The following is an 18,953-nucleotide window of genomic DNA, read 5'->3' as shown; positions in this document are numbered from 1 at the left end:
CTGAACAGGGCCCTTCAAGTCAAGAACCGCTGAACAGGGCCCTTCAAGTCAAGAACCGCTGAACAGGGCCCTTCTAGTCAAGAACCGCTGAACAGGGCCCTTCAAGTCAAGAACCGCTGAACAGGGCACCGGCGTCTCAAGCACCGCTGAACAGGGCCCTTCAAGTCAAGAACCGCTGAACAGGGCCCTTCAAGTCAAGAACCGCTGAACAGGGCACCGCCGTCTCAAGCACCGCTGAACAGGGCACCGCCGTCTCAAGAACCGCTGAACAGGGCACCGCCGTCTCAAGCACCGCTGAACAGGGCCCTTCAAGTCAAGCACCGCTGAACAGTGCCCTTCAAGTCAAGCACCGCTGAACAGGGCACCGCCATCTCAAGCACCGCTGAACAGGGCACCGCCGTCTCAAGCACCGCTCCGCTGGGCCCTTCATCTCAAGCACCGCTCCGCTGGGCCCTTCATCTCAAGCACCGCTGGGCACCGCCGTCTCAAGCACCGCTCCGCTGGGCACCGCCGTCTCAAGCACCGCTCCGCTGGGCCCTTCATCTCAAGCACCGCTCCGCTGGGCCCTTCATCTCAAGCACCGCTCCGCTGGGCACTGCCGTCTCAAGCACCGCTCCGCTGGGCCCTTCATCTCAAGCACCGCTCCGCTGGGCCCTTCATCTCAAGCACCACTCCGCTGGGCACCGCCGTCTCAAGCACTGCTCCGCTGGGCCCTTCATCTCAAGCACCGCTCCGCTGGGCCCTTCATCTCAAGCACCGCTCCGCTGGGCACCGCCGTCTCAAGCACCGCTCCACTGGGCCCTTCATCTCAAGCACCGCTGAACTGGGCCCTTCATCTCAAGCACCGCTCCGCTGGGCACCGCTGTCTAAAGCAACGCTGAACTGGGCCCTTCATCTCATGAACCGCTGGCCTATTGGCGGAAGGGGCATCTGTGTCGGGCAGGGCTGCACGAAGCACTCTGGGCACTAGTCCCCCTCCAGAACCAGTGGAGTCTGTCATCCACTTGTGACACTGTGGCTTTGCACTCCCCAGGATGGCACAGTGGGCACCCACCCACTGTAGAGACTTGTGAGACTGTGGCTTTGCACTCCCCAGGATGGCACAGTGGGCAACCCACCCACTGTAGACACTTGAGAGACTGTGGCTTTGCACTCCCCAGGATGGCACAGTGGGCAACCCACCCACTGTAGAGACTTGTGAGACTGTGGCTTTGCACTCCCCAGGATGGCACAGTGGGCAACCCACCCACTGTAGAGACTTGAGAGACTGTGGCTTTGCACTCCCCAGGATGGCACAGTGGGCAACCCACCCACTGTAGAGACTTGTGAGACTGTGGCTTTGCACTCCCCAGGATGGCACAGTGGGCAACCCACCCACTGTAGAGACTTGTGAGACTGTGGCTTTGCACTCCCCAGGATGGCACAGTGGGCAACCCACCCACTGTAGAGACTTGAGAGACTGTGGCTTTGCACTCCCCAGGATGGCACAGTGGCCATGGAGGCCCCTCGTGGATCTGGCGTCGTGGACTCATCTGGCTGAGGTGCCCCCCCTTCCCTTCCCCCTGAGGTGCCTGTAGTTTTCCTATCTGATGCCCCTGCAGTGTTCTCTCCATTGGAGTCAGGTATCCTGTGTGGGCTTTGCCCATGTGTTTTGGCCCAGTGGCCCACGAACAATGGCTGATACACATATCGGACAGGACAATTTATATATATAGAGTTATAGATGTTTGATATATTTTATACTCAGCCTTACAATATAATCCAAATTTCATAATCATTTCCTTTTGTATTTGCATTGTTCCGGGGGGTTTGGGGGTGTAACTCTGAGTTGTTGCTATGCATTGATGTGTGTGTTGTAGTGGGTGAGGGTGGGGGTGGGTGTGTCGCGTATGTGTGTCCCCGTAATTTTTTGCCTCCCCTGTGTCGTAGGTGCAGTACTCACCGTTGTCTTCTGCGCCGGCGTTCGTGCTCCTGGTAGAGGAGCAGGAATACAATAGCTGGGAGGATGTGTAGTTCGGGTTCCATGCTGTCCAGATTCCTCGTGGGGTGTATGGAGGTGAGCGTTTTCCATTCGAAATATCTGTTTCCACCGTGTTTTTATCGGCAGGGCTACCGCCCAGGAAAAGGTGTCGGATTGGTGGGTTGTGATAGGGTGGGCGGTACATTGTCTCCCACCTGTCTGTTGGTGGTGACCGCTGCACTGTTTGTTTGTCCCGCCGTGGCGGTCGGAGTGTTAAAGTGGCGGTCTCTGTTGGCGGTTTCCGCCAGGGTCAGAATTCCATTTATTTTACCGCCAGCCTGTTGGCGGGTTAGCCGCCGCTTTAACACCGACCGCCAGGGTTGGAATGACCCCCTGAGAGACTCCAAGCGGGGTAAAAGGGGATTAGGATGGGAACAGCTGGGAAGGAGACCTGTAGGAAACAAAAGGTTAAAACACACAATATCAAGATTATATCACATTAATCTTTCCTAGACTATGATTCTAAGCATTGTCATACTGTAACCATGGATACCTTAAGCATGGACTAAATAACTAGGCCTCAAGACGTCGGGTTACCTGGGAAGGAATCAAGAATGATTAATACAAATTCTCAATGAACCTCTTAATGAAATGCTACACATTGGCTAGGAATATAAGAACCCTCTAGAATTATGTTTTAAAAATCAAACATGGTCTCCGCACAAGCCAGATCTGACAATAGAACTGTTTTTTTACAGGAAATACTGAGGATGAGACAGGGACAACGAGTTATGAACAAGAGAAGGGTAAATTTAGGAGGATCAGAAGAGGTAGGAGAAAGGGTAGAGGCAACAGACAGGATGGGAGTGGTAACCAGATCCAGGGACAAGAAATTTTAAGCGGCAGAAAGGAAAGTATCAAAGTAGTTAATTTATCTGACGTGTCACTTTCAGTAGAGGGTACATCATTATTGGAAAAGGGATTGAGTTTCTGTCCTACCAGTAGAGGAGATTTATGTAGAGCTAAAATAGATCTTTTTTAAGTTTATTAGACGATTGAAACTTAAGAAATACTTTAAGCTAAACCCGTCTGTAACCAAATGCAAAGATACTTTGGTTTCCAATGAGGGTACGGTACCCTCTATACAATAAGTTTTCGATACAGCTAATGCTGCTCTCCATTACAGAGCAGGAAGAAGTTCAGATTATCTTTGAGCAGGTGTTACAGGATCTAGATATCACCTGTAATGGAGGTGGTAGGAGTGGTTTGAAATGTAAATCGAAATGGATTCCCAAAACATTGGACAATAGGAATCTAGATACTTTTTTTGATTTGGTCTGCAGAGATTTGGACCTTCATAAATGTAAACATGGTCTACCTAGAATTACTAGCAACTTAAATAAAGGGGAGCGGAGGGTATTAAAAGAATTGAGTGAAAATGATCAGATAATGATAAGAAAGGCGGACAAAGGTGGTAATGTTGTTCTAATGAACAGGAGGGATTATGTTCAGGAGATAAGGTCACAATTGGATGATATACATTGTTACGAGAAGCTGAATTCGAACCCTATCTTTAGATTTAGTGGTATTATTAATGAGAAACTAGAAGCATGGTACCGATCTGATTTATTAAATAGGGATGAATATTTGTATCTGAAGGTAATTAAGTCTAGATTTCCATGTTTTTACACGTTGCCAAAAATCCATAAAGATTTGCCTTTTCCCCCGGGTAGACCTATTATTTCAGATATAGGCGGTCCTACTGAAAAACTGTCTGAATATGTGGACGTATTTTTGAAACCTACTGTGCAAAAATTACAATCGTACATCAAGGACACTATGCATATTTTAAGTATTCTTAATGATGTGGAATGGGAAGAAGGCATGTTAATGGTTACTTTGGATGTGATCTCTTTATATACTTGTATCCAACATAGTGTGGGTCTGGAAGCTACAGAGTGGTTTTTAAACAAGCAACCTGTGAATAGGTGGCAACATACGAGGATGTTATTGGAAATGATTTCAATGATTCTTGAAAATAATTATTTTATTTTCGAGCAAGATTGGTTTAGACAAAAACAAGGGGTGGCCATGGGCTCCAGATTCTCTCCCTCGTATGCAGGACTCTTTATGGGCCGATACGAGGAGAGGTGGGTCTGGGGGTCCAGGTGCTGCCCACTGGCAAACCTTTATCCTCTATTGGGGACAGTATATTGACGATTGTATCATGTTATGGACAGGGGGTGCCAATGAGTTATTGGAATTTGTAGAATATTTGAATTCCAACGATATGAACGTCAAATTTACTTGTAAGTACAGTGCAAAATGTATAGAATTTTTGGATGTAGAACTGTACATAGAGAATGGCCATATAGAGAGCAAATTATATAGCAAATCTACTGCCTGCAATGCAGTATTACATGCGGCAAGTGCGCATCCCAAACACCAAATTGATTCAATTCCTTATGGAGAGATGGTCAGAGCACGGAGGAACTGTAGAAATGATATGGAATTTGAGAAGTGTATAGAGGAAATGGGTAATCGGTTTAGAAGCAGAGGCTACGGCGGTAATGTAATTACCAAGGCACAGAACAGAATTAAACATGTACCAAGGCATGCAACTTTAATATCTAAAAAAAGGAATGCAAGGGAGCACAAGGGTGAGAAAGTGAGACTGGTCACAGATTTTACAGGGAGTACGGGGATCTTTAAGAAGTTTGTCACCAAACATTGGCATATCCTACTTCGCGATGAAACATTGACTGAGTTTCTAACCAGTAAACATAGTTTTACTTTCCGTAGGGGGAGGACTTTACAACAAATTCTTAGCCCAAGTTTTCCTAGAATGGTTCCAAAAGCTAATTGGTTGCAAAAACAGAGGATAGGATTTTATAGATGCGGAGACTGTGGACTGCCATGGGCAGAAAGAATTCTCTAATACATTGGGTGAAACATTTCCCATCAGGTCCAGTATGAACTGTAATTCTTCCTTTGTGGTTTATATGGTATGTAAATGCAAAAAATATTATGTTGGGAGTACTATCCGACCTCTAAAAGTAAGAACTGGAGAACACGCCAGAGCGTTAGCACAGCAGGATATCAGATATCCTGTGGTAGCCCATATGATTAACTGTGTGTCTCAGAATACAAGGGTTGGATTTACGTTCTTTGGTTGTGAACAGATGTTGAAATATCAAAGAGGTGGGAATAGGGAATTAACGTTACGAAGAAGAGAAGCTATTTGGATAATGCGGTTAAGGGCAGTAGAAGACGGTTTAAACTCAGATAGGGAATTGGAATTCTTTCTGGGAGCATGAATTTGACAATCTATATGAGTCTGGTTGGTTATATTGTAAGCAGCATTGTCAAGTTTACTTGAGACGATAATGTGACTCATATATGTCATTGTTTAATGTGATGATGTTTTATGCAAGTCCTGTTATAATTGAACTACAAATTGTTATATGAAATTCAATATAAGTGTTACACATGCATTATTCGTGAATGCGTGGTGGAATTTATCTGAAGGAATACTATGGGCTAGGCCTAAACACCTATCTGTTTACCATTTTCTTTTACAGTTATACTTCGTAATTACACTTTATACTTTGCACGTTTTAGTTATGCACCAACTATTTTTTAATGTGTGCCTTACTACTGTTTGTTGTCACATTACAAGTGAATGGACGGGGTTTTATTTGAATACTTAATGCACATTACTGTGAGGGTGATTGATGTTTTTTTTTTTTTTTTTTTTTTTTTCAAAAGTATTATAGGTAATGGTCTATATTCGGATATTGTTAGTGGGTAAAAATAGTATTTCCAATTGGATGATGAATATTCAAATGGGAAGTCTTGTGTCTTTAGTCCCTTGTTTATGTTTAGCGTATTACAGAGGAGACTAGTCCTTTGTCTATTACAATGTTGGATAAGTCTTTAATAGTGGGAGAGGGAGAACGCCGTACCCGGCGGCTTTCGGTGTGAGTCTGCAACAACTTTATTGGAGCGTGGATGGGAAGTGCTAAGGATTTCGGAGGCAATTCCCTTAGCGGGATATGATTCTTCTGTTATACGTCCTGAGGAGTCTCAAAAGGTTCTAATAAATGAGGAGTAATTAGAACCTCATGGCTAACATTAGGAGGAGGCGCGTTAGGAGCGCGGTTATTTAATTTAGTTTAAAGCTGGATTGGGGAGCGGTTAATTGAATTTATTTCTGCTTAATACTTTTTGTTGAACTAACACGTTACTAAAAGTTTTACGAGGATGTGGAATGTAAGAAGGTGTTAATATACCTTTCACATTTTAGGACGAAGTCTGGTGAATTCTAATCGAGCCGAGGAAAGGATAGGCTATAGTTCAAGTGTATCAGCGGGATTATTAGGGAACTGGAACTTGACTAGATGTATTATGTTCTTTGTACTATCGGAGGTAATGCGTGACCGGGTATCTCTTTCCCGGGTTACTTTAATTATTGGTGGATTTGGTTACTATTTATTTGTGTTGTGACAATAAATGGGTGTTTCTCTATTGTATGGTTGTTATTGTGCATGCATTTCGGACTCTTTTCCTTCACTTTCTGACGGTGTGATCACTAGTGCATGAGGAGGGCAGTCATGGATTGGGTGTTTATATGGATTAATATTGATATTCTCTCAAATTGATCTGGGCATGTGATAATAATCCAGTCACAACATTTTGGATATGGATGTTCACGTTTTTACTACGGCTCTACAATTTTGCTTAATGAATCTATTATTACTTCATCAAGTATATTTAATTTTTCTACAATGACTCTTGGGTGTCAGAATTACTATTTAAAGTAAGCGACTATATTCCAGCCCTGAGGAAGTCAAGTGACGAAACACGTGTTGGCTGTAAGGTCGTTACAAAGAACTTGGATAATTTTGTTTCATTATGGATCTTTACCTGAACTCAAGGAGATGATAAGGACTTTGGGAACATTTGTGTTCAAACGGAACAGATGGTGGACTTTGATAGAATGACTCTCACATATCTAATCTATTTGGAAAGAGATGGATTGATACAATTGGATTTGTATGACCATGATATTGATATGTTTAGAATAATTAGTGTGGGGGAGTGAGTATTCAAACCAGGTTCCCAAAATATAAAGAACACAAGACTTTTTGTTTAGTGTATTTTGTGTATATTAATGTAACCACTATCTTGAGTAAGGTGCAGTGTTTGCATAAATAAGAGAACTGTATTCGTTCAAAAACAGAATTATTACACTAGGGCATGTACTTGGGAACAACGGGTGCCACAGTTTGTACATGTATAGCCTGACTGTTTGCACAGCCAGCATTTGGGGTAGGGTGTATTCCCCATAGTAGCGCACCGTTGTATGTAGATTAGTTAGTGTATTAAAAAAATATATCTTATTTGAACTAATTCCTTGGTGCACCGTATTTCCCCTTGAAATACACCTAGTAGAGTACAGATACAAATTGACTAGGATTATAAGAACCCTCTAGAATTATGTTTTCAAATTCAAACATGGGGGGTCATTACAACATTGGCGGTAAAAGCCGCTTACCGCCATGCAGAAGACCGCCAACACACCGCCGTGGCCGTGGAAATCCGCCACAGCTATTATGACCCACATCCCGAAATCCAACAAAATTCAGACACCCACACAAGTCCGCCACACCAACGTTCAGTGATAAACTGGCGAAAACAAAACCTCCACCGTCCCGCCAACAGAAATACACCCATGCTATCACAACCCACGAATCCACGCGGTGGTCTTTCAACCGCAGTATTCCACTGGCGGTACACACAGCCGCGCTCAAAATACACACACATCTCCAAAACACCACCACATTGGACAATCGAAATACACACACCTGAGACACATACACACACCACACCCACACACTCAATACTATATAAAACACACACCCACATCACCCACAAACCCCTACGACAACAATTGAGAACGAAGCACGGAGAGAGACACCACCATCCACAAACTAGCAGCCACAGACACTCAACACCATCACCCACTCAACTTCCAACGCACAAAACACCACACGCCACTACATATCACCACACTTATCACCACATACACTGCCCCACACATCACCTACACCACCCCATGGCACGGCAAAGACACCTCAGGTTCTATGAGGAGGAGCTCAGGGTCATGGTGGAGGAAATCGTATGGGTAGAGCCACAGCTATTTGGCTCACAGGTGCAGCACACCTCCATAGCTATGAAGATGGAGCTAAGGCGAAGAATAGTCGATAAGGTCAACGCAGTGGGACAGCACCCAAGAAATCGGGACGACATCAGGAAGAGGTGGAACGACCTACGGGGGAAGGTGCGTTCCGTGGTCTCCAGACACAAGACAGTACAGCAGACTGGCGGCGGACCCCCACCACCTCGCCCACAACTAATAACATGGGAGGAGCAGGTCTTGGCGATTCTGCATCCTGAGGGCCTCGCAGGAGTCGGTGGAGGAATGGACTCTGGTAAGTCAAATCTTAACTATCATATCCCCCACCCTACCTGCATGCTATCACAGACCCCCACCCTCGCCCCCACCCCTATCACTCCAACTTCTCACAAATGTACCAATATCACACACCACCCAGCAGCTCTGTCCACCTGGATCTAGATGTCCAGCCCGGACCATCGTGGGCCTCGGGACAGTTGGTTCCCCTCACACAGGCACAGCCCACCACAGACCTTCCACCCTCTGGTAACACCAGCACAGCACCCACCCAGAGGGCCCATACCTCTGTCCCCAGGACACGTCAATCAGCTGTGTGTCCACCACTACAGGGAACCCAGGATAACCCACCACCCCAACAACAACAGGAACCTGGGGGCAGTGGCAGTGGGCACACGGTCCAGGGGATGGAGGCACAGGAACACAGGGGAACTGGGAGGGCTGCCGTGCGACAGGGGGCGGACAGGCCTAGGGAACCCACTCTCCACGAGGCCCTCTTCAACATCATGGGAGCCTACCACCATTCCTATGAGACGATGGCAACGTTACTGGCCAAGTTTCAGGAGACCCAGCGCCTGCAGGAGGAACAGTATTTGGGCTTCAGGGAGGAACTCAGAACCATCAGCACCGCCCTGGGCACTATCGTAGGGGTGCTGAAGAAGATACTGAACACCAGGAGGGACACTGTGGCACTCCAAAGGGCCCCTGACACTAGCCTGGACGATGAACTGCCCACCACCTCCGCCGGCGCTGTTGGACAGGAGGCACACCACACCAGCACCCCCCGCAGACGGAGAACCACCCCGCAAGCGGTCCCTGAGAACCAGGAACAAGACAGAGCACGATGCCAAGACCCCCGCCAAGAAATAAGACCACCCTCATTGTCATCCTACTGTCCCACTTTGTAACCCTGTCCATATTGGAACTGCCCCAGCTCCACCTCCTATGCCCATATGGGCAATGCATCTGTGAGACTAAAAGACTGGACTCTGCCATGGACATTCCTCCACCATCACCCCTCACCATTTTACAACCCCCCTCCAATATTTATCACTGCAATAAACACCCTTGAAGCTCAAAACAACCTGGAGTCAGTCTGTGATTTTGAAAATGTGTATTAGCAATGACAGTGACAAAATGCGTTCTCAAATGTAATGTCAACATACCTATGTCACACATCTCAAGTACATGAGGAATCTAAGCAGATGACACACGTTGGAAACCACACCTATGAAACCGTAATGGAAATGTACAACTCAGTTACCATATACTGGTTGAAATCGACAGACAGGATAGAGGTGGAAGTGTGAAAGTATTTGTGGTAGGCAGGAATGTATTCACACCTGTGTGTCACTGGAAATATTGCTGGATAACTAAGTCCCTGTTGTCAATGTCTTCTTCTTCTGCTTCCTCCTCATCACTGTCCACAGGCTCCACAGCTGCCACAACACCGTCTTTTGGACTATCCTCCTGCAGAAAAGGCACCTATCGCCGCAAAGCCAAATTGTGAAGCATACAGCAGGCCACGATGATCTGGCACACCTTCCTTGGTGAGTAGAATAGGGAACCACCTGTCATATGGAGGCACCTGAACCTTGCGTTCAGGAGACCGAAGGTGCGTTTGATCACCCTCCTAGTCCGCCCATGGGCCTCATTGTAGCGTTCCTCTGCCCTGGTCCTGGGATTCCTCTCTGGGGTCAGTAGCCATGACAGGTTGGGGTAACCAGAGTCCCCTAATAGCCACACCCGGTGCCTCTAGAGTTGACCCATCACATGCTGCTATTCCGCAGGATGTAGGCGTCATGCACTGAGCCAGGGAACATAGCATTTACCTGCGAGATGTACTGGTCTGCCAAACATACCATCTGTACATTCATGGAAGGCTAACTCTTCCGGTTCCTGTACACCTGTTCACTCATGTGGGGGGGGGCAGAGCTACATGGGTCCCATCAATGGAACCTATGATGTTGGGGATATGTCCAAGGGCATAGAAGTCACCTTTCACTGTAGGCAAATCCTCCACCTGAGGGAAAACGATGTAGCTCTGCATGTGTTTCAGCAGGGCAGACAACACTATGGACTACACATTGGAAAACATAGGCTGGGACATCCCTGATGCCATGGCCACTGTTGTTTGAAATGATCCACTTGCAAGGAAATGGAGCACTGATGGCACCTGTACTTGAGGGGGGATTCCTGTGGGATGGCGGATTGCTGACATCAGGTCAGGCTCCAACTGGGCACACAGTTACTGGATTGTGGCACGGTCAAACCTGTAGGTGATGATTAAATGTCGCTCCTCCATTGTCAACAGGTCCACCAGCGGTCGGTACACCGGAGGATTCCGCCATCTCCTCACATGTCCCAGCGGACGGTGCCTAGGAAGGACAACAGCGACCAGAGTCAAACAACTCAGAGGTATGTAACCACAGTCTACACAGAACACGAATCATAATCCAAAACGTTGCCTGTATGTGTGTTGAGTCTAGGCCTAGGTATGTGTGACGCACTTAAAAATGAACCCATGTGGGCCCCTGAAATGGCAGCTGCCTGACCTCTAAACTGGGACAATGGGATGTGAGGTATCTGCGCTGGTGTTGTACACCGTCGCGGTAGGCGGTCGAAGACCGTGGCACAATGCTGCATTGGTTAACATTGGACCCTATGGGTCCCAGGAGCCAATGACGAAGTGCGCCGGCGGTGATGGTACGCACCGCCGCGGACGTGACTGCCATTTTCTATCTGTTCAATCACTCGATACCTGATCTTCGACAGGAGAGGACCTACACTGCAAGTGCTGCTGTGACCTCAGTCTGGAAGAGACAATGGCTCGTGCGTCTGGGGAAAGGGCCCCTGCCTTCACTGCACAGGAGTTGGAGAAGCTCGTGGACGGGGTCCTCCCCCAGTACACGCTACTCTACGGTCCTCCAGACCAACAGGTAAGTACACAGGGAGCACGTTGTATGGGCTATGCCTGAGTGGAGAGGGCTGGTTGTAAGAATGAAGGGGGCACAGTTCTGCGTGCATGAAGGACTGTGAATGCATGTGCCACATGGCAAGGGTAGGGTTGTGGGCCGCTCACTTCGACGGTGCAGTTGCTAATGACTTCTCTTCTTTCCCTGTACATTTAATTTAAGTCAGCGCCCACCAGAAGAAGGATATCAGGCGGAGGTACAGTGGCACCTGAGCACGAGGGAGATGCATCCCACATGGCCATGGAGGGCCACACCACGGACTCTGAATACACCAGTGGGACGGAGGGCGAGGGGAGCTTCACGGCGGTCACAGGATCTGAAACCAGCGACACGGACTCGTCCTCCGTTGGGAGCTCCCTTGTGGTGGCGGCAAAATCTGTGCCCCCCACTTCTACAGGTACAGCTGCCACCCCCCCAACCAGCACCGCCTTCCCAGCAGCCCCTCAGCCTTCGTCCCGTGCCCGCTTACCCAGGAGGGTGGGCATCACCTTTGCCCCAGGCACCTCAGCCCCTGCCCCTGTCACCTCTGCTGCCCTCAGTGAGGAGGCCATTGACCTCCTCAGCTCCCTCACTGTTGGGCAGTCTACCATTTTGAATGCCATCCAGGGTGTAGAAAGGGAATTGCAACACACAAATGCATTCCTGGAGGGCATTCATTCTTGTCAGGCTGCCCTTCATCGAACCCTGCAAACTCTGGCCTCAGCACTGATTGCAGCCATTGTCCCTGTGTCTAGCCTCCCCCCTCCAACTTCCTTCACCCAGACCCAATCCCCTGTACCCCAGCCTATCCCAAGCACACCATCAGACCAGCATGCACACACCTCACCACACAAGGGAAGCTCAGGCAAACATAAGCACCACACATCCCACAGGCACTCACGCAAGCATCACACACATACAGACACACCAACATCCACTGCCTCCACTGTGTCCCCCTCCTCGTCGTCTCCCTCCTCCCTCCCAGTCTCGTCTACACTCTCACCTGCATGCACTACCTCTACAGCCACTAGGTCCCGCACCAGCACACCCACCACCACACCCCACTCACGTGCAGTGACCACCCCACTACCATTTACACGTCCTGTGTCCTCTCCCAGTGTGTCTGTGACGCCCCCTCCCAAAGTACACAAACGCAGGCACACACCCACCCAACATACATCCACCTCCAGCACATGCACCTGCACCCAAAGCCACAAACGTTACAACTCCTACAACCACCTCCTCTTCCTCTACTCCCAGACCCCCTCCAGCTACCCGTCCCAGTGTTCCTAAGAAACTTTTCCTGACCAAGCTTGACCTCTTTCCCACCCCCCTCCAATTCATAGGTCCCGTACTAGCACCTCAGCCAAAAATTCTCCGGGACCAGTGGTGCCTGTTGTTAGAGGTATGTGGAGTGCACTGGGCACCAGGGCAGCCAGTGTGACACGGAGCCACAGCACAGCCAGCCCCCCCCCTGTGAAGCACCAGAAGTTTGACAGTGCCCGGCGGGAGAAGGGGAAGACTCCAGCCAGCAAAGCTGCTCACAAGGGTCCCGGGGGGAGTGTCCACTCAGCTGTGACTCCTCCCAAGGTGGGGAAGGGGCAGAAGAAATCGCCAAAGTCTGGGAGGAGCATCACGGCGGAGAAGACCGTCATCATCCCCGCTGCCCAGGAGGCCACCGCCAGCCCAATCGTCAGTGGCCAGGAGGCCACCGCCAGAGTCTGTGCCCAGGAGGGCAGCCCAATCATCACGGGCCAGGAGGCCACTGCTAAAGTCAGTGCCCAGGAGGGCAGCCCGATTGTCACTGGCCAGGAGGCCACCACCAGAGTCAGTGCCCAGGAGGGCAGCCCGATCGTCACTGGCCAGGAGGCCACCGCCAGAGTCAGTAGTGTCCCCGATCGTCACTGGCCAGGAGGCCACCACCAGAGTCAGTGCCCAGGAGGGCAGCCCGATCGTCACTGGCCAGGAGGCCACCGCCAGAGTCAGTGCCCAGGAGGGCAGTCCGATCGTCAGTGGCCAGGAGGCCACCGCCAGCCACAGCCCAGCTGCCCAGGAGGGCCCCGGCAGCCACAGCCCAGCTGCCCAATGAAAGACCGCCAGCCCCAGCCCAGCTGGGCAATGAAGGACCGCCACGGCAAGCACGCTGAACAGGGCAAGCACCGCTGAACAGGTCAGAAACTGCAAGCTCAAGCACCGCTGAACAGGGCAAAGACCGCCATGGCAAGCTCCGCTGAACAAGGCAAGCACCGCTGAACAGGGCAAAGACCGCCATGGCAAGCACCGCTGAACAGGTCAGAGACTGCAAACTCAATCACCGCTGAACAGGGCAAAGACCGCCATGGCAAGCTCCGCTGAACAGGGCAAGCACCGCTGAACAGGGCAAAGACCGCCATGGCAAGCACCGCTGAACAGGTCAGAAACTGCAAACTCAAGCACCGCTGAACAGGGCAAAGACCGCCATGGCAAGCACCGGCTGAACAGGGCAAAGTGAACAGGGCAAAGACCGCCATGGCAAGCACCGCTGAATAGGGCAAAGACCGCCATGGCAAGCACCGCTGAACAGGGCAAAGACGACCATGGCAAGCCGCGCTGAACAGGTCAGAAACTGCAAACTCAAGCACCGCTGAACAGGGCATGCACCGCTGAACAGGGCAAGCACCGCCGAACAGGGCAAGGACCGCCAACTCAAGCATCGCTAGCCCATGAGCGGCAGGGGCAGTGACGCAACTGGGACCGTCACGGGGTGAGTGATGCACTCTGGGAACCAGTCCCCCTCCAAAACCAGTGGAGACATGTATCCACTCCGTCTGTCTTGCACAGGATGAATCACTCTGGGCAGCAGTCCCCCTCCAGAACCAGTGGAGACATGCATCCACTCCATCTGTCCTGCACAGGATGAAGCACTCTGGGCACCAGTCCCCCTCCAGAACCAGTGGAGACATGCATCCACTCCGTCTGTCCTGCACAGGATGAAGCACTCTGGGCACCAGTCCCCCTCCAGAACCAGTGGAGACTGTTATCCACTTGAGAGACTGTGGCTTTGCACTCCCCAGGATGGTACAGTGGCCAAACCACCTACTGTAGAGACTTGAGAGACTGTGGCTTTGCACTCCCAGGATGGTACAGTGGGCAAACCACCCACTGTAGAGACTTGAGAGACTGTGGCTTTGCACTCCCCAAGATGGAACAGTGGGCAAACCACCCACTGTAGAGACTTGAGAGACTGTGGCTTTGCACTCCCCAGGATGGTACAGTGGGCAACCCACCCACTGTAGAGACTTGAGAGACTGTGGCTTTGCACTCCCCAGGATACATCAATGGGCATGGAGCCCCCTCGTGGATCTGGCGTGGTGCACTCATCCGGCTGAGGTGCCCCCCTTCCCTTCCCCCTGAGATGCCTATTGTATTTGTATCTGATGCCCCAGCAGTGTTCTCTCCGTTTTGATCAGGTATCTGTTGTGGGCCTCGCCCATGCATTGTGGGCCCAGTGGTCCACGGGCAATGACTTGTGCATTACCTGCACTACTAATCGTGGTGTATATTTTGTTGAATGTGTATATATATATATATATATATATATATGTAGATATTTGGTTACTGTATTTTGATATATTACAATGGTTCCACTCATTTCCTTTGGTCTTTGCATTCTTCCGGGGGGGGGGGTTGGGGGTTGTTACTGTAATGTTTGGAAATGCATTGGTGTGTGTGTTGTAGTGGGTGAGGGTCGAGGTGGGGGTTGGGATATTGGTTGTGTGTGTCCCTGTGTTTTTCCCTCCCCATCCCCTATGTCGTAGGTGCAGTACTTACCGTTGTCTTCGCCGCCAGCGTTGATGATCGTCGTATAGGAGCAGGAAGACTAGTGCAGGAAGAATATGGAGTTCAGGCTCCATGGTGCCCTCCTTCCTTGTGGAGTGTGTAGAGGTGAGCGTTTTCCCTTTGAAATGGCTATTTCTGCAGTGTTTTTATCCGCGGTGGATCCGCCCCGGAAAAGGTGGCGGATTGGTAGGTTGTGATACTGTGGGCGGTACCTTGTTTCCCGCCTGTCTGTTGGTGGTGACTGCTGCGCTGTTTGTTCGTACCGCCGTGGCGGTCGGAGTGTTAAAGTGGCTCTTTTTGTTGGCGGTTTCCGCCACGGTCATAATTCCCATTTTTTTACCGCCGGCCTGTTGGCGGTCTTACCGCCGCTTTAACACCGTCCGCCAGGGTCGTAATGACCACCATGGTCTTTTTGCATGAGGACAGGAAAATAATCTGAACCTTTTCTGGAACACAATAGGAGTTGTATTAAGGGACTTAGGGGGTCATTCTGACCGCGGCGGACGACGGTCGCCGCCCGCCACGCGGTTCCCGCCGAAAGACCGCTCCGCGGTCAAAAGACCGCAGCGGTCATTCTGGCTTTCCCACTGGGCTGGTGGGCGACCGCCGAAAGTCCGCCCGCCAGCCCAGCGGGAAACACCCTTCCCACAAGGACGGCGGCTCAGAATTGAGCCGGCGGTGTGGGAATGTGCGACGGGTGCAGTTGCACCCGTCGCGAATTTCAGTGTCTGCAAGGCAGACACTGAAATTCTTTTTGGGGCCCTCTTACGGGGGCCCCTGCAGTGCCCATGCCATTGGCATGGGCACTGCAGGGGCCCCCAGGGGCCCCGCGGCACCCCCTACCGCCATCCTGTTCCCGGCGGGAGAACCGCCAGGAACTGGATGGCGGTAGGGGGTGTCAGAATCCCCATGGCGGCGGAGCGCGCTCCGCCGCCATGGAGGATTCTCAAGGGCAGCGGAAAGTCGGCGGGACACCGCCGACTTTCCGTTTCTGCCCGCGGCTGAACCGCCTCGGTCAGAATGCCCTGCGGTGCACCGCCAGCCTGTTGGCGGTGCTACCGCCGACCTCCGCCATGGCGGTAATTACCGCCAGGGTCAGAATGACCCCCTTAGTATGCACATATAATGTAACATCTAGAATTTTAACACTTAGTTTTAAATGCAGAAACATGAATTGCACACATTGCTGATTTAAACAAGAATATGCAAATGCCATGAAATGATTGCGCACACTGCAAGCGATCTGAAACATCAAGTTTTAATTGCGGCAATGAATCGCGCGTCTTGCCGATTCAAATGCCACTATGTAAATGCCATGAAATGGTTGCGCACAATGAATATCAAGAGTTAAACACAAGGAATGAATTGTGCGTCTTGCCGATTCGAATGTCACCATGTAAGTGCCAAGAAATGCTTGCGCATAATGCGTATCAAGAGTTAAATGCAAGGAAATGAATCGCGCGTCTTGCCGATTCGAACTCCACCATGCAAATGCCATGAAATGATTGCGCACACTGCAAGCGATCTGAAACATCAAGTTTTAATTGCGGCAATGAATCGCGCGTCTTGCTGATTCGAATGCCACTATGTAAATGCCATAAAATTGTTGCGCACAATGAATATCAAGAGTTAAACACAAGGAATGAATTGTGCGTCTTGCCGATTCGAATGTCACCATGTAAATGCCAAGAAATGCTTGCGCATAATGTGTATCAAGAGTTAAATGCAAGGAAATGAATCGCGTGTCTTGCCGATTCGAACTCCACCATGTAAATGCCAAGAAATGGTTGCGCACAATGAGTATCAAGGGTTAAACACAAGGAATGAATCGCGCGTCTTGCTGATTCGAATGCCACTATGTAAATGCCATGAAATTGTTGCGCACAATGAATATCAAGAGTTAAACACAAGGAATGAATTGTGCGTCTTGCCGATTCAAATGTTACCATGTAAAAGCAAAGAAATGCTTGCGCATAATGTGTATCAAGAGTTAAATACAAGGAAATTAATTGCGCGTCTTGCCGATTCGAACGCCACCATGTAAATGCCAAGAAATGGTTGCGCACAATGAGTATCAAGGGTTAAACACAAGGAATGAATCGAGCGATTTGCCGATTCGAATGCTACCATGTAACTGCCAAGAAATGGTAGCGCACAATGAATATCAAGAGTTAAACACAAGGAATGAATCGCGCGTCCTGCTGATTCGAATGCCACCATGTAAATGCCAAGAAATGGTAGTGCACAATGAATATCAAGAGTTAAACACAAGGAATGAATCGCGCATCTTGCCGCTTTGAATGCCACCATGTAAATGCCAAGAAATGGTAGCGCACAATGAATATCAAGAGTTAAACATGAGGAATGAATCGCGCGTCTTGCCGATTCGAACGCCACCATGTAAATGCCAAGAATTGGTTGCGCACAATGAGTATCAAGGGTTAAACACAAGGAATGAATCGAGCGATTTGCCGATTCTAATGCCACCATGTAACTGCCAAGAAATGGTAGCGCACAATGAATATCAAGAGTTAAAAACAAGGAATGAATCGCGCGTCCTGCTGATTCGAATGCCACCATGTAAATGCCAAGAAATGGTAGTGCACAATGAATATTAAGAGTTAAACACAAGGAATGAATCGCGCATCTTGCCGCTTTGAATGCCACCATGTAAATGCCAAGAAATGGTAGCGCACAATGAATATCAAGAGTTAAACACGAGGAATGAATCGCGCGTCTTGCCGATTCGAATATGAAAATGTAAATGCCAGAAAAACCAAGAGCACATTCACACTCACAAGGTAAAATCTCTCAACATGAAAATTAGGCCCAAGAACTTGAATGCTTTCGAAAACAGGATTGGGGGCCTACTAGGTCTTACCGCCCTGATCAAGGATCACCAATACAATGAAGGGCAAGGCCTGGAAGATCAAAGTAGGCCTCCAGAACAAGAGCTCAGGAAGTTGCTGCTGCTCTGCACCGGGACTTCTGAATAGTGAGCACGTGGAGCTGGGCTGGCTCCCTTATATAGAGTCTGGCCCAGCCCACAAACCACACCCAGTCATGCTGCAGAGAAAGCTTCTAGAAGGCTCTGGAAAGGGACCACACCCTGACCCACTCTGAAAGCCTGCAGCAATACATTGTAAATTAACAGTATTTATAAGCACCTTGAATATAAATCTTCAGGATTAAACTCTGCAATGCAAAAGGTTAAATAACAGCATATCAGCATAATGCATGAATTACGTTATCTCATAAGTGCTGGGTTTTTGCATCACAGTCGCCCGTAGAGCGCGCACTGCCCTGATGTTGACAATTTGTCAGCTGCAGGGTCCAGAAATGTATATAACTTTTAATAACCTCTACCGGTACCCCATGAGGCCCAGGCGCTTTCCCACCTGCACTCTCCTGGATAGCCAACGTCACTTCATGCACGGCAAACAATGAAAAAGATAGAGAATCCCCCGGCCCAAGCTGTAAAACACTCACAGTAACTACCGAATAAACTTGTGTAAAATGAGCCACCCATTCCTCTCACTTCATGTGGCAACTGGTCGATACCACTTTAGAATCCAAACGACGCAAGCGAGAGGCAGCCCTCCAGAATTATGTACTATCCTTCATACAAGCCGCATTAGTTATTGTTTCCCGCTATCCTGTAAAATCTAATCTCCTCACAAAAACTAATAAAGACATTAACAGTATTAATTTTACCCTCACCAGACTGACCCACGAGGGAAAGCAA

Source organism: Pleurodeles waltl, chromosome 4_2 (genome assembly GCF_031143425.1).
Source record: "Pleurodeles waltl isolate 20211129_DDA chromosome 4_2, aPleWal1.hap1.20221129, whole genome shotgun sequence".
NCBI lineage: Eukaryota > Metazoa > Chordata > Amphibia > Caudata > Salamandridae > Pleurodeles > Pleurodeles waltl.
Note: the sequence above shows the minus strand (reverse complement) of the source record.